Source organism: Semicossyphus pulcher, unplaced genomic scaffold, assembly GCF_022749685.1.
Source record: "Semicossyphus pulcher isolate SPU_LCO1_2020_fin unplaced genomic scaffold, fSemPul1.0.p SCAF_22, whole genome shotgun sequence".
Lineage (NCBI taxonomy): Eukaryota > Metazoa > Chordata > Actinopteri > Labriformes > Labridae > Semicossyphus > Semicossyphus pulcher.
Window position 1 is genome coordinate 4,880,126 of NW_027211696.1, and position 8,730 is coordinate 4,888,855.

An 8,730-nucleotide genomic window follows, 5' to 3' on the forward strand; every position below is an offset into this window, starting at 1 on the left:
AAGAGACGACACTCCTCCAGTCTGTGCTGTTTTAAAAACTGCCTCTGTCACATCTTACAGCACACAGCCTGTCAGGACTCTGTCCAACTGTCCTGATGGCCAGTCTGTGAGGGTGTGTGTGTGTCCAATACAGTGTGTGCCACAGTGTGTGCCTCAGTGTGTGCCTCAGTGTGTGCCTCAGTGTGTGTGTGTGTGTGTGTGTGTGTGTGTGTGTGTGTGTGTGTGTGTGTGTGTGTGTGTGTGTGTGTGTGTGTGTGTGTGCATGCGTGCGTACGTGCGTGCATGCGTGTGTGTCTCATATAGACATCTGGAGCCTCTCTGGCTAGCAGCGGGATCGCCGGGTTACAAAGCCACTCCACCATTTTGATTTGACTTTTAACACAAATTCAAAACATTTCGATGTCTTCCATCTCTTTTCCGAACGGTAATTGCTGAAGTTAACTTTAATAATTTCAGTAGACAAAGAAAGATGGGCCGTCAGGTGATTAGACACGTTACTTATAACAAGTTTAAAACATTTATCAAAGATGTATCTATCAACTATAAACTGTGTTGCATGCACAACTCTGGTTAGTGATCAGCTAAATTAAGGAAGTAGCTCTGCTAAATCTGAGCAATGTAAATATGAAGCTACAGACACGAGAGTTTAGAGAAGCTTAAAGCCTGGAAACTGGAGGAAAGTTGGCCTGGCTCTGTGACACAGCTGAAGGGTTATCTCCAGTTTTTCCAACATACCAGAGCTCAGCAGAAGCTCATATGTTCTGCAGACACATGTACAAATCATCACGCTCACATGCAGGTGTCCACATGATCATAAATGATTAATACACAAAGTCACTGAACATGCACGTTTGTGCAGGTGCAGAACTGCTCAAACACACTCTCTAAGCGATTGTCACTCTTCATTCATGTTACTATTTCAAGTCATTAAACTATTACAGCAGTTACAGCTGATTATAAGTCTCATAAATTATTATATGTCCTCTTGTCTGAAAGGGAATATTTAGCATTTTATTAAATGTTCCACTCTATAAAAGACTGATGCACGGTGCCTGTTATCATGCGGCCACTGACTCTCAGTCCCATAATCCTTCTCTCTCTGTATGAACAGAAGTGCTCGCTGGCATTAGCTGAGGTCTCTGTGTGGTCTTACCTGTGCACAGGAGAAGCCCGGTCAGTCCCACGCGCTGGACTGACTCTATGGCTCGTGTTTCTTGTGGAGTACTCCCTCACTAGAAGGCGCACTAACTTTTCCCGTCATTTATCATCCGCGACACCACCTGACATCACAGACATAAATGCACCGTCAGTGCATGCAAATATCACCGCCCCTCAAAAACACAGTTAGGCTATAGGAGAGATTTAAGTCTTAAAAGAAGGCAAACAGGGGAAGGAGAAATCCACATTTGTCATTTTTTTACTCCCAAAATGGTGACTTCTATAAACTGCGTACTGAATCAACTTTAACTTGCCTCTTGTTGCTAAGCTGATTCCCCGCTGTACATGTGATTTATCTGCTAATTAATGGGGATAAAACAGGTGTGTGAATTTAAACGGACTTCTTTCTGCGGAGTGATATTAGTGATTCAGTGTCTGATCAGAGCGGCGTCCCTAGCAACCACCAGTTCTTCCTAACAACGCTCTGTAGACTACTAGAGAAATAGCGGACCCTAGACTGCTGTCATTGAAAAATCAGTCGATTATTCAACACAGCCGTGTAACAAAATCACACAGTACAAAAAGATACATAACAGTCATGCATTATAAACGTCTGAAATTGACGAGGTGTTGGTTTGTTTCTTAGTTTCTTACCATTTCTCTTCTCGCACATGATTCGGCGCTGCGGTCTCATCCAGCATGTGACAATAAAAAAATATCCTTTTCTCCTTATCACACTGAAATACATTCACCGACGATAAGAGCAAAAACAGTCCTAAAAAATCTAAATTTTCCAAAGAGATGTCATGTCACGCGCAGCTATTTTGTCCTCTCGTTCTTCTTAATCACAGACAGGTGGGTTCACAGCGGTCCAAACCACGTGGATCCAAGACAGTGCATGCAAAATGTTACAAACAGTCCTGCAACTTTTAAAGCGACGATCAGCGCGCACAGATCCGAGCCGGTGGTGAAGGATCCTGGGCTGTCCTCGCGCTGCACCCCGTGGCTGTGGACCGGAGAGAGGTGGTGCACAATATGAGGGGGAACAGCACGCGCACTCCGGGGTGGACTGGCAAATGAACGCAACTACTGTAGCGTCTGATTCCCGGTTTATATCAAATAAGAACTGCGCTCTCTTTTTAGCCCCAAAACATGTAGGGGAAAGAGCGCAGGCGGCAAATTATAGAGGGGCTCCACCAGGGGCGTGTTCAGACTTTTTTTGACTGGGGTGGCCCAACTGGGGCACCAATTTATGCAGGGGTGGCAGAAAGTATGTAAGCACACAGACACACATACATGCCGGGATTACCTTTCTCTATGAAACATGTCTACTTTAAGTAGCCTACTCAGACAGAGGTATCATAGTTACTGTTACATTCCTGTATGTAGGTTTTCTCATCTAAAAACAAAAAAACAGACTGGCAACAAAAATGTTCCCGGTAACACTTTACAATAATGCATAACACATTTTGTTACCAGATATCAAGTGAGTTAGTAAACCATTAGTTAACGGGCAGTTTGTCAGTAACTCATCACATTTTGTAGAGTAGCTAATGATTACTTAATCAGTACATGACCGTTAGATATTATGTTAATGAACTCATTGTTCATGGTGTCTGTGAATCTTTATGATGTTCTTTACTTACTGCAGAGTTTTTGTTTATTTCTGAATAATGTGCTAAACAGCACGGAACCAAATACAAGTCATTACTCCTTTTTATTACCCACCACATAGTTTCTAGTTCTGTGTTTCCTCAAGCAAAGTGTGCATCATACTGGGTAGTTACTGAATCATTAGGCTACTTCATGATTACCTGTTCTTTACTTACCAAGTTTGAATGTTAAAGTTAAACTTTAAGAGTAGTGGCTAAATGATGACAACCCCCAAAACACCAGTACATTACAAGTTGCATACTGACATAATTTTAAGCTTAAAGTAGGCCTACAATTAAACAACACTCAGCCTATTTATATGTATTTAATACACAAAAAAATCTGATATAAACAATTTTCTTTGGCAGTTTCTTTTTTAACGTTGAACCTCTGATGAATATAAAAAATAATTATCACTTCACAAGGGTGAATGTCAGTGTTTAGAAACATTATACCTTAGCCTAACTGCACACTAATTGCATGCCAACGCTACAAGCTAGCATACCTGGACGAGCAGCCTCTTGGGTCTTTGTAACATAAGTCTTAATTTTTGTCACCACACTGATTTGTTGCAATACAGTCGTACTTACATAGCACCCAATACATTTCTATTTCACAACGCCCATAAACATGATGGTTTAAATTTTGGTCCAGTCACAGAGGAGAGGAGAGGAGAGGAGAGGAGAGGAGAGGAGAGGAGAAGTGTAACCTGTTGTGCCATGAGTCGGTCATGAGAACACTTTAAGGCTACAGGCCACCTGTGACTGCCCTCACTGCCCTAAATGACTGACATGAGGAGATGCTGCATGAATATAAGTTTTCTTCTGCATGACTGCAGGCTGAACACGGTGCTGAACATAACAGAGCAGTCGCTCCTTAAGAGGCATCAAGGGTCAGAGATGATAATCAATGTATAACACTACAGTATATGTCGGCTTTATACTCTTTATCATGGGACAAAACAATACAGAAACCTCAGATATGAAGCAATTACAAAGTAGGTCACAGACAGGTTTATTTTAGACTCAAAGTTTAACCAACATGAGGAAAAAAGCATGAAAGCTCAAGAAGAGCAGCACAAGGCAGCATTACAAATAAAAGGACTCCTCACAGTGGTGCACTTCCATAAACTTGAGGAATTCACAAGAGACAGAATATATCAGTAAGGGTTAAAGGTGATGCAGCAGAGGCTGAGATATCCTGACTTTTATCTCTAGCATGGATCAAGCTCCAAAAACCTCTAAAGAACAATGGAGTATAAAGCTGATGGATGTTTTGCCTCCTCTGCACCTTGCTGGGTGAAAAGCCCGAGCTGAGAGTGTGCACGCTCACTAATTCTCAACAGACAAGAGCACAAGCCAAAATGTGAAACACAAACCAGTGACGTGTTGAAAGGCAGCCAGAGGAGCCGTCCTGCAGCTGAGGCTTCTCCACAACAACAGCGCTAAACACCGATTACAGGCCATCAGCAGAGAAGTGGAGGGACCCTGTGGGTTTGGAGGAGAGGAGCTCCCTCCTTCATCGTCTCCTCCACTTCCTGCCTCCTGCTCCACCAGCACCACACAGGTACATGAGATATTTCCTGCGTGCGTTTCATGAAACCCAGTGTGTGTCCCACAACATGTAATTACTCAAACATTTAAGTCTGAATAATGCTAAATAAATGCTTTGAACAGCTATAAGCGACAGATGGTGGTTACGAATAATCATGTTAAAACAGTAGAAATAAAAACAGAACCAAAAGCTGAAAAAGGTCCTTCAATGGTTTCTTACATCAGCCCTTCATCAGCATTTCACTTCTGCTTCTGCCCACTTTAATTTGTTTAAAAAACGTTTCTTTGCAATTACTTTCATTTTGTTTCACAGTCACAGAAATATTCTGCAGACGCCGTGTTTCTGACCTTTACGGTCGTCTCTAGCTCCTCGTGATGCTGCTGATGTAAGACAGAGTTTATTGCAGTCAGTATAAGTTCTGCTGAGGAGGACGTTAGCTGTGTGCCCAAAATACAAAGTGTTCAATCTCTGTCTTTGGAGCATATTTAGCAAACTTCTCTTTTGTGTTTCTTACTGATTTATTTTTCTTTCACTGAACAGAAATAAAGAAGAAAAGATTTAGTTTGAAAATATCCAAAATTCGTCTTTCTGCAAATCTTTGTCAAACTCAGTCATGGCAGTTTTAGAGGAGGGGAAAGACTCGATGTGACGCTGCACAGACACATCCTGTCTGTGAGCTCTTAATTAGTGTCTACCTCCTGGTGAGCACAGCCTCATGGGATGTTTACTTGTTGTCCCTGAGCGTCTCCTGATGTGTTCTGGGACAGGTTGTTACTGCTGCAGTCTGCCTGCTAAATAGTGAATAGTTTAAATAATCCCTCACCTTCCCTTTACCTTAAAAACAGAAGGGGCAAAGGGGACTGAATTATCACCCAACTCAGCCTTTCCACTTGTTTTCATATTACAGACCAACATTGTCCTGTTTTGGTTCACCTTCACTGCTCTCAGTGTTCCTGCTGTTTTTAAGTGGACAAATTAGCAACTAGCTGGTAAACAAAGTGTTGAGCAGATGAAGAGGCAGATATTTTCCTCAGGATGTGGTGAGTGGCTTTAGTAAGAAGTGAGCTGACCTGAGTTTGTCTGTAACCCACCTCTCATCTCTGTGTGAGGCTAGCAGCTTTCAGGCAACACTAGCCACTACTAGCATACCATAACTTTTTCTCTCATTAACTCATTTTGACCATTTGTTGTTACCGTCTGCTGCAAGTACAACAACGTTATGAAGAGTTCAATGCTACATAGCTGTAGTTCTCTTTAAAGTGCCTGGTTTCTCCTGGAGCTGCGTCCAGAGCTCTGATTTCCTGCTGCTGAGCTTTTAACATACAGTAGAACCAAAACAGAAGAAACTCACCTAAAAGGGGGTCCCCAGCTGACAGCCAAAGAGGACCTGAGGCTCAAACAAAAGCTTTTATACTTCCTGGTTAAACCATATTGCTACTAGCAAGGGTAAAGCTCAGCAGACTGTTAAAGCTATTAAAAACACAGGAACATCAATCTTTCACATTTACTCATTAAAACTTTAAATGAAAACTATACAACATAAACTTCAAGCTACAGTTAGTTTCACTTCAGCTGGTTGGAAACTAAATAAAGAAAGAAACCACTGCATCCTCCCCCATCCCAAAACCCCACTTGGTACAGTCCACATTGCCAACACCTGTTGCAGCAAGGGGCATTCAGGTGCACATGTTCATGAGAGCACCTTTCTCAACCAGGAAGTGGTTTGTTTGGTTATTTTGTGGAGCTTGCGGAATAATCCTGGTGAGTGTAACTCTTCAGTCTGATGCCATAAAAACTTTACAAACTTCTGCATCTGGTTCAACAACTAAAAAGTCTGAAGAGTTTTTACAACAAATTATTTTGTAGTTTAACTGTTTTCTAGAAGTGCAGAAGATATTGAACTTGAAGACAAAAGGACAGTGCAAAGAAATGAGCCAGTATGCCTCTCACACACACACACACACACACACACACACATTCATTAAGGTTCATCACCGGCTGCTGACCTGACCTGGGATTTAAATAGAGCATTGTTTTGTGCCCTTCTCACAGCAGGAGCAACACAAACACAACAACATCATAATGTGCTGATGAATGAGAGCAGACAGGCAGACGCTCAGTGACAGCAGAGATATGATGTGAATAAAAGATCAGATGCTGCTGTGAAACAACTCTTCCCTCACAATGTGATGCACTTTTTAGATATTCCTCGACGCACATGAAGGACCAAAGGTCAGAGACGAGAGTGGACACAGAATTTATGAGACACATGGAGAGTTTGAGAGAACCACTAGTGACGTGAACATGATGTCAACACAGAGATTTATCTCAATGTTTTCTATTAGTACAGTGTAAATAGATGGCATGTGCTTTAATCATACCCTTGACTTATAGTAGTATACTCATTAAGACGTCAGTGTTGGCTGACTCATGTTGTTACAGGTGGTGATAAGAAGTGTGGTTTCATGCAGCTCCAAGACTTCTGGAGGAACATAAACTTGTGTCTGTCAGAAACATCAGAGAATAAAAGTTATGTCATGACCCTTTACATATAGAGCAGGTCTAGTACTCTTTATGAAGTTATTAACAGATCAGATTGTCCTTTAATGGGACACACTGAGGATGACAAAGAACACGTTGGTGATACAATATTTAAAATAAAATTGACAAATCGAGGCCTCAGCACTAAAACAGACTCTGATAGCAAAATACAAGCAAGTACATCTTGTGTGTTTTTTATTTTTTCCAACATAAAAAGGGTAAAAATATTAAATGTAGTCACAAACATTTGTATTATATACAGTCATCAGCACAAAAACAGGCAGATACTCACCAGTGCTTCTCCGTTCTCCATCACGTCTTGCAGCAGCAGCTGCGTTCGCCGGCTGATGTCAGGGTGGAGTAATTAACATTTATCAGTCTCCATGTGAGACCTTTCCTCCACGAGGGGAGAATGATGTGTAACCTGCCGTGGTCTTTACTCGCCCACTGCACTGCTCCCTCAGCCATTAACCAACAACAGGCAGTCAGGGAAAGAGCTCGGATCAAGGCCGGCTGTCATCAGCTGCCATTATACGCTGGAGAGCAGCTAATACTGAGCGACTGGACTATTTGATGGGGCAGCTCCACATGCAAAGTTCATGACCAGCAATACAGACATTAGGTCTAATGTGTCAGACATCAGTAATGATGTATTGTGGGGAAAAATTCCCTGAGCCATTCCTGCTAAAAAGTAAATACCTTACTTTACACTCACACGTCTATCAGTGCAGTTAATGTGCAGGAAACATTTTATGCTCTGTGAGGTAACAAAGGTTTAACTTGGATAAAATCTCAGGATTATAATGAACTTTATCATGTCGTGATAATTACATGTCCAGCTGTGTTTTGTTTTTAACGATACAGTCTGTAAGAAGAATTGGTGAAATTTAAAGTTGCTTTACACACTTTTACAAAAAGTCTTTATTTTCAGTCATTTGAACTCCCGGAAACATCAACTTGAGCGACTCTCCAAGAAAGAAAAACCATACTCACAGTACACATCCTGGCATACAAAGATTACATTCAACAATACAAGGACACCCTCAACACTGCACGCTCCATTTACTCTGGTCTCATCCACTCCGGTTCCGCTAATCCCAAGGTCCTTTTCGCCATCACAAACAAACTGTTGGCCCCCTCCTCTTCATCCTCCACATGCTTCCCCTTGGTCACATCATCCGCCTTCACGGCCTCCATTTCCGCTGTTATGCCGACGACACCCAGCTCTACATCTGCACCAAATCCATCACAGCTGCCACTCACTCCACCATCACAAACTGCCTCACAGACATAAAAAACTGGATGCATCATCAGCCCCAAATCACTCATCTCATCTTCCCCCGACTTTGCTCTCTGCACTGTCCTTGCTGTCATCTTTGATTAGTCCCTCTCATTTGAACGTCACGTCAACCAAATCTCAAAAACTGCCTTTTTCCATCTCAAAAACATTGCCCGTCTTTGTCCCTTCCCCGAAACACTCATTCACTCCTTCATCACCTCACGACTGGACTACTGCAACAGCATCCTTGATGGTACGTCCTCCAAAATCCTCAACAAACTACAATACATCCAAAACTCAGCCGCCCGTCTGCTCACCCACTCTCGCACCAGAGATCATATCACCCCTGACCTTCAAAACCTCCACTGGCTCCCCATTCAACAAATAATTCAAAATCCTTCTCTTCACCTGTAAGGCCCTCCACAATCTTTCGCCGTAACTGCCGATAGCAGTAATCAGAGTTTTATGTGGTCGAATGCTTTTTGAACTGTAGAGGCAGGAATCAGATTTCTGTTGTTGGTTAACGAGCATCAGAAGGTCAGCTC

At 42.3% G+C, this 8,730-nt stretch overlaps 1 pseudogene; it reads right to left on the bottom strand.

Annotated features, from left to right (window-relative positions):
• LOC138602370 (transmembrane protein 132C-like) overlaps positions 1-8,103 on the bottom strand; it is a 99,945-nt pseudogene extending 91,842 nt beyond the window's left edge.
• Between the last annotated feature and the right edge of the window lie 627 nt (positions 8,104-8,730).